Source organism: Hypanus sabinus, chromosome 1 (genome assembly GCF_030144855.1).
Source record: "Hypanus sabinus isolate sHypSab1 chromosome 1, sHypSab1.hap1, whole genome shotgun sequence".
In the NCBI taxonomy this organism is placed as follows: domain Eukaryota; kingdom Metazoa; phylum Chordata; class Chondrichthyes; order Myliobatiformes; family Dasyatidae; genus Hypanus; species Hypanus sabinus.
The window spans coordinates 137,016,052-137,028,749 of NC_082706.1; the positions used below are offsets into that span (position 1 = coordinate 137,016,052).

Genomic DNA, 12,698 nt, shown 5'->3' on the forward strand with positions numbered 1-12,698 from the left:
ATCTGTAAACTTACTAACCCACCTTTCCCCTTCCTCATCAAAGTCATTTATAAAAATCAAAAACAGCAAGGATCACTGAACAGATCCCTGCAGATCATCATAGACCTCCAGGCAGAATACACTCCATATTCTAGCATCCTTTTCCAAAGCTAAGCCAATTCCAAATCCATGCAGTCAAGTTTACATAGAAGCTATGCATCCTGACTTACTGAGTAAACTTACCATGGTAAACTTCGTCAATTGTCTTACTAACATCCATATAAAGCACACCGACTGCTCTACCTTCAACAATTTGTTTTGTCACTTCCCCATGGTCAGACGATGCATCTCCAATAGTTTGCCCACCACTGATGTAAGAGTTACTAGTTTGTGATTCCCAGGATTATTCCTGTTACCTTTCTTGAACTAAGGAATAATGTTTGCCATCCTGCAGTCTTCTGGTTCTACTTCTGAGGCCAGTGATGATGATAAGATCATTGCCAAAAGTGCAGAAATCTCTTCTCTTGCTTCTCACAGTAACCTAGGGTATATCCAGTCCAGTCCTGGGAATTTATCAATCCTAATCAAAAGTTCCAACACATCCTCTTGCTTAATCTCAACTTGTTCCAGAATATTACCCGGTTTTATGCTAATCTCAGATCTGACAAAGACCCTTTCACTGGTGAACACTGAAACAAATAATTCATTAAAGAACTCCACTATTCCCACCCGTGACTCCCGTCACATTTCCATTTTTATCCCCGATCAGACCTATCCTACTCACCAAGACCTCATGACCCCTGCTAGCTTTCCTAACTCCTTTCTTAACCTCTTTTCTGGCTACCTAATAATTCTCATGAGCCCTGTCTGATCTTTGCTTGCTAAACATTGAGTATGCTTCTTTATTGATGAAGTATTCCACCTCTCTTCTCAACCATGGTTTCTTCACCCTACCATCCTTTCCTTGCTCCCTTGATATTCTGTACTGACGTTGAAAAAAAAAGTCAGAGTTACACAGATCTGATGAGATACATTAGCTCAAAGTACTCTGGAATTTTCCATCTCAGAACACTGTAATGCTGTGCTGGATAAGTAGGTCAAGGGCAGAATAGAAACATCATCACCAAAAGTAAAATTCAAGAAGAGTTGGGGAGTACGCACCAGCCAAACCCTGATTATTAGAGACACACAAAAAAACCTGCTGCGTTGTACATAACTGGGAGTAACAAAGCTTCTCAGCAGCTAATGATTTGTGTGCCACAAATTTAAAAATCTTCAAAGCAAATCACCTTTCCAGACTGGAAACTTACACAGCTCAAATCCCAAGCATTACCATAAGACCTTAAGATATAAGAGCAGGATTAGGCCACTTGGCTCATCAAGTCTTCTCTGCCATTTCATCATGGCTGATCCAATTTTCCTCTCAGCCTCAATCTCCTTTCTCCTTCACGTTTCCCTTCATGCCCTGACCAATCAAGAATCTATCAAACTCACCCTTAAACAGACATAAAGACTTGGCCTCCACAGCTGCGTTGGACAAAGAATTCCACAGATTCACCACTCTCTGGCTAAAGAAATTCCTCCTCATGGAAAATTTGCGCTGTATGACTCATATATATGCACAAACAGCCTTAATATTTACAAATTCTAAACTGATCATTTCCCCCAAATTTACTCCATTCAATTAATTTGCCTCCTTTGCAGCTAAAATATGCACAGATATTATTTCCTGAAATCACATCAGTGAAGAGTACTAAATAAAAATAAACATGAGAAATTCTGCAGATGCTGTAAATCTAAAGGAAAACATAAAAATTGCTGGAGGAACTCAGCAGGTCAGGCAACGCCCATAGAAAAGAAATGAACAGTCAATGTTTCACGTCGAGACCTTCTTCAGGACTGGTAAAGAAGGAGGACGACACCAGAGTAAAAAAGGTCTGTTTGGCAGGGGGAGGGGGGCGGGAGGAGCATAGTTAGAAGGTGATAAGTGAAGTGTGAAGCCAGACAGGTAGAAAAGATGAAAAGGTTAAGAGCTGAAGAGGAAGGAATCTGATAGTAGAGGAAAGTGGTCACAGAAAGGAAAGAGAGGGGGCACCAGGGAAGATGACAGGCAGTTGAGAAGATATAAGAGACCAGTGTGGGGAATAAAAGAAGAAGGGAGGGCAAATTTTTTTTTAACCAAATGGAGAAGTCGATATTCATGCCATCGGTTGGAGGCTACCTAGACAAGATATTGCTCCTCCACCATGATGGTGGCTCTCATCATGGCTGAAGAGAAGGCCATGGACCAACATGTCAGAACGAGAATGGGAATTGGAATTAAAACATCTGGCCACCAGGAAGTTCCACTTTTGGCAGATGGCACAGAGGTGCTCAATGAAGCGATCCCCCAATTTACAACGGGTGTCACCAATGTAGAGGAGGCTGCAGCAGGAGCACTGGACACAATAGATTCACAGCAGATGCACAGCTGAAGTGTTACCTCACCTGGAAGGATTGTTGGGGACCCTGAATGGAGGTGAGGGAGGAGGTGAGTGGGCAGATCTAGCACTTTGGCCACTTGAAGGGATAAGTGCCAGGAAGGAGATTAGTGGGGACGGATGAATGGACTAGGGAATCACAGAAGGAACAATCCTTGCAGAAAATGGAAAGGGGGTTAAGGTAGAGATGGGGAAGGATCCCTTTGGAGATGACAGAGATTGCAGAGAATGATGTATTGGATGCAGGGGCTCATGGGGTGGCAGGTAAGGAGAAGAGGAACTCTATAACTGTTAAGGTGGTGGGAAGATGCGGTGAGTGTGGATATTCCGGAAACGGAGGAGATGAGGACAGCAAGAATGGTGGAGGAAGGGAAACACCATTTTTTGAAGAAGGATGACATCTCTGATGTCTTGGGAAGGAAAGCCTCATCCTGGCAACAGATTCAGTGGAGACAAAGGAACTGAGAAAAGAGAATAGCATTTTCACGGGAGATAGGGTGGGAAGAGGTACAGTCAAGATAGCTGAGGGAATTGGTAGTTTCCTAAAAGATGCTAGTCAACAGTTTGGAGATAGAGAATTAATGAAAGGGGAGGGAGGTGTCAGAAATGGACTAAGCAAATTTAAGGGTAGGGTGGAAATTGAAGGGAAAGTTGATGAAATTGATTGACAAGCTGAGCATGGGTGCATGAAGCAACACCAATGCAGTTGTCAATATAATGGAGGAAGAGTTGTAGGGCATTACTGGGGAAGGCTTGGAAGATGGATTGTTCTATGTAGTCAACAAAAAGGCAGGCACAGCTGGGGCCCATGGCTACCTCTTGCGTCTGGAGAAAGTCTGGAATAAAATCAGCACAGAAACAGACCAACACTTGGAGAGTTTTTTTTTGCAGAATAAGCTTCCACATTATGATCTGCCTAGTGTTTTCTACATTTAAATGAAGGAATATAGTTTTGATTTGGCAACTTCTCCAAGTCCTGATTGACTTTTGAAGATTTCTGCTGATTTGCATGCATTTTAACATTCAGTATTGAATCTGGCTGAAAATTTGAGCATAATTTGACATTGGGAGAACAGAAGTATGATGTGTACAATTTGGAGCTGTATAGCACAGGAGCAGGCCCTTTGGCCCACCATGTTGACACTAACCATGATGCCAATTTAACTAATTTCATCTGCCTAAACGAGGTCTATATCCCACTATCCTATCTGTTCATGTACCTGTCTAAACAGCTCTTAAACATTGCTAAGTATCGTCATCTACATCTCCTCCGTCAGTACATTCTAGGCATCTATCAATCTACTTCTATACATTCTTATTGTAAACTATGGTCATTTTAATGTATTGCACTGTACTGCTGCTGCAAAACAGCAAATTTCACAATACAGTACGTCAATGATAATAAATCTTATACTGATGTGAAACATTTGCCTCAATGATATCCAATATCACTTAGTCTTCTGGAACAGCCTACCATGAGAGACCTTGTCAAATGCTTTAGTAAAGTCCACAAAAGCAACATCTACTGCCCTACTCTCATCAATCATCAAATTTGTGAGACACGAATTCCACTGCAAAAAGCTATTCTGAATATAAATTCTATGCTTTTTGTTACAAATTTGAGTGAATCCTGCCCCAAATAAGCATCTCTAATAATTTTCCCATCACTGATGAGAGGCTCCCTGTCATAAAATTTGCTGCATTACCCCAGTATCATTCTAAGATAAAAAAGCAACCCTGGCTATTCCCCAGTCTTCTGTGATTCCACCTCTGGCTAAAGAAACAGATCATAAGCCCTTAAGACCATAAGACATGGGAGTAGAATTAGGCCATTTGCCCATGAAGTCAGCTCTGCCATTCCATCATGGTTGTTTTATTTTCCATCTCAAACCCATTATCCTGCCTTCTCCCTATAACCTTTGACACTCTGACTAATCAAGAATCTATCAACTTCCAATTTACGTATGCTAAATGACATAACTTCCACACCATGCATAGCAATGAATTCCACAGATACCCCACCCTCTGAGTGAGAAAGGTAATCCTTGCAGAATCAAAGAAACGTGGCTAATATTCCAAGCTTTGTTTTTGCAACTTAGAGCAGAGCTAAAATGTGTTGTACATCTGATGGATGAAATGGAGGCCAAATTAAATCAGTTGACATAATTTAACAGTGTGTACTTCTTTTGATCAATGTTTCAAAGTTCCTTATGTTTTCTATTTTCACAGACGATATAACAAATACAACAGTGTAAAAAAAGTTACCTTAAATAAAAAAATCAAGAGAAAATCTGCGCTGCTGGAAATCCAAGCAACACATACAAAATGCTGAAGGAACTCAGCAAGCCAGACAGCATCTATGGAAAAAGAGAACAGTTGACGTTTCAGGCCAAGACCCTTCAGCAGGACCTTCCAACATTTTGTGTGTGTTGCTTACATTAAACATATGCATATAAATACCTGAGAAATATATATGTAACAAAATGTGTTCATTTAATCACAACTTTGATAGTAAAAAGAGCAGGCTTTTTTGACACATAGTTTAAAGCAGTATATACGCAGAATCGCATCTCTGTCAGTAAAAACAATTTCTGTGAATGAATGTAAGAGAGATTGGCTGGGCTTGCCAAACACAACATAGGCTTCTTCACTTCAGCTTATAAGTTTGCAAACAACTTGAGGTAGTACCAAGGATTACAGCCAATGCAGTACTTTTGAAGTGCAATACTGGAAACACTGCATCCAATTTGTACACGGCTATGAATCAAAGAAAATAGCAATGTGATAATGACCAGAAAACTAGTTTTTTTTTGTAAAATTGATTGAGGAATGAATATTAGTTCAGTCACTGGCAAGAATTCTCTTGATTTTCTTGGAATACCATAATGATATTTCTTGTATCCATAAAATCATGTACACCACCTCATTATTCCTTTTTTTGCACTATTTTGCAATTTATAGTAATTTTATGTCTTTGCACTGTACTGCTGCTGCAAAACAACACATTTCACATCACAAAAGACAATAATAAACCTGATTTTGACTCATAATCAGACAGAGGGCATCCCTGATTATCCCACCTTACAACACAGCTATGTCGTACAACACATTTTTGCACAGAAGTATCAGACCAGGCTTCTCAAAGCCTCCGACTGGGCCTTAGAATGTATTTGAATTCCAACTCAAGCCAAGACTTTCTACTTTAATTCACTATGCCTTTTATGGTAAAAAATCAGACTTCTATCATTTTTTTGTTAAATGTCATCAACCTGCCTTAAATGCTCAACTAAATTGTGCTCTCAAATTTCACCAATAAAACATGTCATATGTCCAATATTATTGCAGTTAAAATCAACATTCCATAATCTAAGCTGTAGTTTGGTTGGCTTGTAGTTCTTGTGTGTTCAGGATTCACTCTGACAACAAAACCTAAGCTAATATTCCAAAACAGCCCTAAGGGGAAAAAGAAAACATCCGGTAAATAATCTTAGCAAGTCAAGCAATGTCTGTGGAATGAAAAGGATTGCTAACATTTCATTTTCTTGTGGCTTTAGTGCTAAGGAAGTGTTGCACTGATAAGGGTGGCAATTTTCAGACAAAATTTTAAACCTAGATTCGATCTACCACCTTTTGTGCTCATAAAAAATTCCAGGGTACTCTCTGGCCAAACTCCTGCAAGTATCGCGGTAAATATTTATTAACCAACCAGCACCACACAAAGAAAATATTCACTGGTCATCATTACATTGTTGTGTTTAAAACACTGCTTGTACAAACTCGCTGCAATTTAATTTCAATTCAAAAGAAAACATTTTATTATTCTGGGATGTCCTGAGACATGAAAGCTGTTAAAATCTGTGCTAATCATTTATCCCACATATTGAGTTATGCATTGGAATGAATTAGGAAAGTAATGGATATGCATAGGTGCACAATGGAATATCAAAAAAATGCACAATACTGGGTATTCATAATAACTATCATTAAATTTTGAACAAAAACAGTAATTGAACAAATATGACTGCTGCTGGACGGCTTCCGTGACGATGATTCAATACTGACTTCAGGTGCTGATTGAGTGGAACTTGCAGTTGCTCCGTTTAATTTCCCCCAGATGCCCAACAGGTCCATGCCAACTAAGATGCCTATCTAAGCTAGTACCAGCAGCAGAAGAATCAGAGTAGTTGATGTACATGTGAGAAAAAATAGGTTATAACAAAATACATAGGGTAATGGGATTGCCTTGAGAACTGGCATTGACTTGTCTTTGGAAAATATGAAAACAATTAATGAAAAAAGAATTAGACAAATAATGAACAAATGCAACACCCTTCAAGGAATGCAAGTTTCATCTGCCAGTATAACAAGGCTTGGTTATATTTGTCTTTTAATTACATAAAATAAATTTATTAGATATCAATCAAGATTATGATGATAGCTTGGCAGTATACACAAAAACTCTGCAAAAAAGAAGACACAGAATTGAGCAGGTGTTGGGGCAGTTTCACTGTGGCCTGGGTTCAATTTAAAATGTATCCAACTCACACGTTTAACAGTTAGCATTTTAATTAAAATATAAAAAGTGAATTATGTCCTCATTTGAGGTCCCAAGATATGTACCAAATGTTCTAGAAGTAGTACAGAAATGTTCTCTTTGTGCTAGAGTCCAGGCTATTAGCAGTGATTGTTAAGATGACTCATTGCAAATCTGTTGTAAATCACTGAAAAGGAAATATCTCGCTGTTTAATTTTAGTTTAGGCACAGCCAGGAAAAAAGTATGCACTGTTACTCAGCACGTTGCCAAAATGGCTCAGTGATCCACATTCCACACAGGCTTAAACAATTAACTATCCCAGGGCACCTCAATCATTTACAGTTACATCCTCTGTATAAGAATGAAAGTTGAAACAGAAATTATATACAGTATCTCAATTGGAAGGCATATAAAAACCTGTGCAGCTATTGGTGGTTTTGGAATACATTCAATACACCAATACAACTTCCTTGTAAAGCAGCAACTTTGCGGGGACAGAATGTCCTGCATTTTATCTTAACAAATGAACCAGACAAGCAAAAAGGCATATGATACAAAGTTTAAACAGCAAAGTCCTAACCTGTTCCAGTTTATTTTTCAAAAGCATCATTATCTTTGATGCTTTTTCAAGAAAGCATCATAAATCAACAATTGCTCCAGCAGACTTGGACTGCTGTTGTAAGGGGACAAGCTTGGAACAGAATTCTAGCCAATGAAAATATATTAATTGCTACCTTTATCCAAGAAATGACATAGTTGTTAAAAGTCGTAAGATTAATAAAGATACTTAATATCAGAATGATCAAATCTGATGACTTCCTTCACTGTACCAGCACTTGAGTGAATGAATGGTTGTCAGACTGAGAATACAAAGATTGAATGTTAAGCAAAAATGCATAATAAGGTTAGCTGATATCTCCCTTGGAAAAGAAATACCAGAAAGTAACATGCTGTTTTCAAAGACACCAGTCTTATCAATCCACAAATAAATTAATAAAGTTGATCAGTTGCAATGTCAGAGTAGCAAAAGAGTGAACAAGTGTATGAACAGCTCAGTTCAGAATTGGTGCCAAGTAAGCATGGGATTATCATTCAAATCAGAAAATATTTTAGGCCTGACAACTGACTTTTAAAAAACAAACAGAAATAGGAAAAATAATCTTTAAACACTTGTAGTATACCTACATTTTTTTCTGGCTCCATGGAAATCTAGTTTTTACTGTCTTTTAATTTGACACCAGAACAAAATACATCATACATCTCCTATTTACAACACTGACAGTTTTCACTTTAAAGGCTTTTATGTTAAGTAACATGAGATTTTAATAGCACCCTGTGGCAGTGCAAGATATTCATACATCTTGACAAATAATCATGAATCATTGACATAATGGAACCTATCAGCAATCGTATGCGAACTCACAGCTGGAAAGCAGAAGCGAACCAACCTGTGGAACTACGATTATGTAAAAGACTCATGATAAGTATGTATCTTAGGATATTAGTACAGAGATCTTAAGTGTTATCACTTCATTATATCAATCAAATAACAGTTCACCTGGCCAATTTGAAAAAAATATCATTACTATCAGTTTTAGATGCTGCAAAAACATTAGGGGTGCTCCAAAGCATTTCTGGCCTCTCATACTTTTGCACAAAGCAGCATAAAATGTCACAAAGTAGCATTTTTAGTCATTAACTACATAAAGTATCTAGAAAAATAATTCATATGGAATCTCATTTTGGAAATTATAAATTGATAAAATATTAAAAGCATTCTAAGTGTAATTGAGTAGCTTATTACCAGACTTGAAAACAAAAACCCATCTTCTACATTCAACTTGAAGCAGACAAATTAAGGAGGGAGAGTACAGTCAAGAAAAAGAGTCTATTTTGAAGCAAGATCACCTGAAGCCAGGAAAGAAAAGCAAGGCAAGGGATATGGAAGACAATTACTTAGAGCAAAGACACTTCAGGATCTGCAAACCATGAACTGTCTTTGGTTTCAACAACAGCAATATAATTCCAGTTGGTGAATCATATTTCTGACAATCTTTTGTATGCCATAACACACTCAAATGCCATCCCTCAATTCTGTAAATCCCACCCATAATAAAAAGATATGTAATGATTATATTTACTGCCAAAAGACGCAGCTAATCATTTTTTTTTTAAAGCCCAGGAGCAGTGAGATGTTTCGACAGAAAACCACTTACTATTCTAATATGATGTGTACACCAGATCTGTAAGGATTTCAAAACGTATCATCCAATGTCACAAGTTCTCTCAGCCATCCAGCTGGGTGCCAAGTCAATGTGAACTGTTAGAAATCCCTACAGACTTGGTGTACACATCAGTATTTGAATAGTAAACAGTTGGGCATTTGGCATTGGGTTCACTCTGCTTATATTTTTATCTTCTGTAATTTTTTCTATTTGTGAGTGAACACTGGATATTCAGTGATAATAACAGTAAACATACTGTATGTGGTTTAGTGCCTCCATTAATATTTAATTTTAAAGTTCAATGTACATTTGTTAGCGAAGTACATGTATGTCACCATATACAAGATCTGTATTCTTACGGGCATACTCAGTAAATCCAATAACTATAATAGAATCAATGAAAGACCACACCCAACAGGGAGGACAACCAGCGTGCAAAAGACAACAAATAGTGCAGAAACAAAAAGTAAAAAAGGAAATAATAACAACAAATAAATAAGCGATAAATATTGAGAGCATGAGATGGAGAGTTCTTCTAAGTGAGTCCATAAGTTGTGGGAACATTTCAATGATGGGGTAAGTGAAGATGAGGGTAGTTATTCCCACTGGTTCAAGAGCCTGATGGTTGAGGGGTATCTGTTTCTGACCCTGGTGGTGAGAGGCTTGAGGCTCCTGTACCTTCTTCCTGATGGCAGCAGCGAGAAGAGAGCATGACCTGGGTGATAGTTATCCCTGAATATAGATGGTGCTTTCCTGAACATCACTGGTAAAACCCTCTCCACCACTGAGCTATGTGTAGATGTGCTCAGTGATAAATTGGCCTGTACCCACTACTTGCATAGGATTTTCTGTTCAAGGGCATTATCCCCAACTTCCACATGCTATTACTAGGCTGTGATACAGCCAGTCAATATACTCTCTACCACACATCCATAGAAGTTTGCAAAGTTTTAGATGCCACGCTAAATCTTTGCAAACTTCTAATGAAGTAGAGGCACTTCACAATTGCATTTATGTGCTAGGCTCGAGACAGGTCCTCTGAAATTATAACATTGAGGAATTTAAAGTTCCACCTCTAATTCCCCGATGAGGACAAGGTCATGGACTTACGGTTTCCTCCTCAAGAAGTCAATAATCAGCTCTTTAGTCCTTGTTCTTGTGGCACCATTCAGCCAGATTTTCAATCTCCCTCCTATATGCTGCTTTGTCCCCACCCTTGATTCAGCTAACACCCTTGATTCATCTTCGATGATCTTAATTATGGCATTGGAGCTGTGCTTAGCCACACAGGCATAAATGTAAAGCGAGTAAAGCAGGGTTATAAGCACATAGCTTTGTGGTGTACGTGTGCTGGTGAAGATTGTGGAAACAATGCTGTTGCCAACCCAAACTGACTAGGGTCTGCAAATGAGGAAATAGAGGATCGTACTGCACAAGGAGGTATTGAGGCCAAGGTCTTGAAGCTTATTGATTAGTTTTGAGGGGATGATAGTATTGAATGCCAAGCTATAGTCGATAAAGAGCACCCTCATGTATGCATCTTTGCTGTCCAGATGTTCCAGGTTCAGTGAAGAGCCAATGAAACGGCATCTGCTGTGGACCTGTTGTGCCAGAAGGCAATAATTTTTCCACAATAAATATTTTTTACTTACATTAGTAAAACTAGTTTATCAGTGAGACATTTTTAAATTGTTTATCCTTTTCAGCTTGTTCAGACTGTCAGACGAACCAGCAAAGAAATAAAAATATTCAAATGATGGGAGAAGCAACAGAAATTTTTAAGAGTGATGACGTAAAGAATTTAGCATGATAAAAAGGTTAAAAAAAACATTATATTTCTTATGTTCCAAAGCACAGGTGTGCAAGCTTGCCTACATAAAGCGGTATTCTGAAACTCTTCATGTGTGGCTTTGCAATAGAAGTAATCAAGAATAAAAAGCACACACTTCTCAAGAAATCTGCAGACAAAAAATGCAGTCAAATATTTTGATGACATTTATTTCAGTTCCAACTTAGTTGCTGTCAATTTTGAAGTTTCAAAAATTCAAAGTTTCAACATGGAAAACTACTAAGTGGTGGAGAATATGTTAAAGAATGAAGGTTGGTATGTGCTTTCCTTTTAGTGGTTTTCCAGAAAATGATAAATAAATATTCAGCACATTAAGGATTTGCCAGTAAGCTGAAACATGGTAAAAGGTAGAATATTAATGATGGGAATCAACATAGCAAAGTAACAAAGAAAAGATATTAGTTCTTGTAAATTTGTTTCCATTATCCCAATGAGAGCACTGATGTTATATCAACAGTACGGCCAGCCATTATTGTTCAATTTTGTTGGGGTCATGAGATTATACAAAGAACTGGTTAACTTAGCAAAGTTACCTGAACACACAACAGGGGTTGAAATACGTAAGGTAGCAGTAAAAGAATTGTCTGGTCAACAAGTTGATTTTTAAAGATAACTTCTACAACAACTGATAATGTACCAACTATGGTTAAGAAGCAGGTTTTGTCAATCATACAGTTGCAAATTACTGTATGCTGGACATCCAATGATATGTTGTAGAGTACACAAGGAGGCCTAGTGTGCAAAAGCTGGCCTTGAAGAAATGATGAAAATTCTTTGTAAATTAAATATTTCTTGGCTTGCTTTGAAAAAGGGATAATTTCAGAATTTACTAAATGAGGTAAATTTGGTGTATAGAGGACTACTTGAAAACAACAATGTTCGTTGGCTTAGTAGAGTTGCTGTCCTTAAACAATTTGTCGAGTGAATTAAATTCATCTGTTTTGCTGAATGAAAAATGTTCTTGTCAAGGATTATATGATATTGTGTGGATTTGCAGATTGATCTTTTAAGCAGATTCCTCACCACATTTAAATGACTTGAAAACCAAATTACAGGTAACTGGCAAAATACTATATGTTATGTTTGATAATATAAAAGCCTTTGAAATCAAATTGGAAGCACTTAAATGCAATGCTGAAAATAACACTTTTAAGTATTTCGCTAACTTAAAAAAATGACAGATATTGAAATTCCTGCAAAGACAGCTATTCAGAGCCTTCCAAAGCAATTTTTAATCATCACTGGGTTCAACTAGTGAATAATTTTCTTTAAGACTCACTAATTCATCATTGGAAGAAATAGCAAAGTTCATAAACTATGCAGACAGTGTAATATTGCACAAACTGAATTTGAAAATGTAGTGAATTGATTTGGTTAATTTTGAAATGCATTTGATTATTTCACAAAGCAGCTCAATTTGGAGATAAAAATTTGTTGATTTCAGAGTTCTACAAGAAAAGAGTGAAGGAGATCATAAAAAAAATCTGGACAATGAAGTTCTGAAACTCTGGAATTCTATTCCTAAAACTTCTAACTGACTGAAATATTTTGCAATGGCAATAGTAACTGTATTTTCGGTGACATATTGTTTTCATTGTTTTCAGTGATAAACTTGGACAAGTTCAATTAC

General features: G+C 37.5%; 1 protein-coding gene across 2 annotated transcripts in view; it reads right to left on the minus strand.

The window, feature by feature from the left end:
- Nucleotides 1–12,698, minus strand: part of LOC132398003 (intermembrane lipid transfer protein VPS13B-like) — a 1,044,617-nt gene that overhangs the window by 538,118 nt on the left and 493,801 nt on the right. The window lies entirely within an intron of this gene.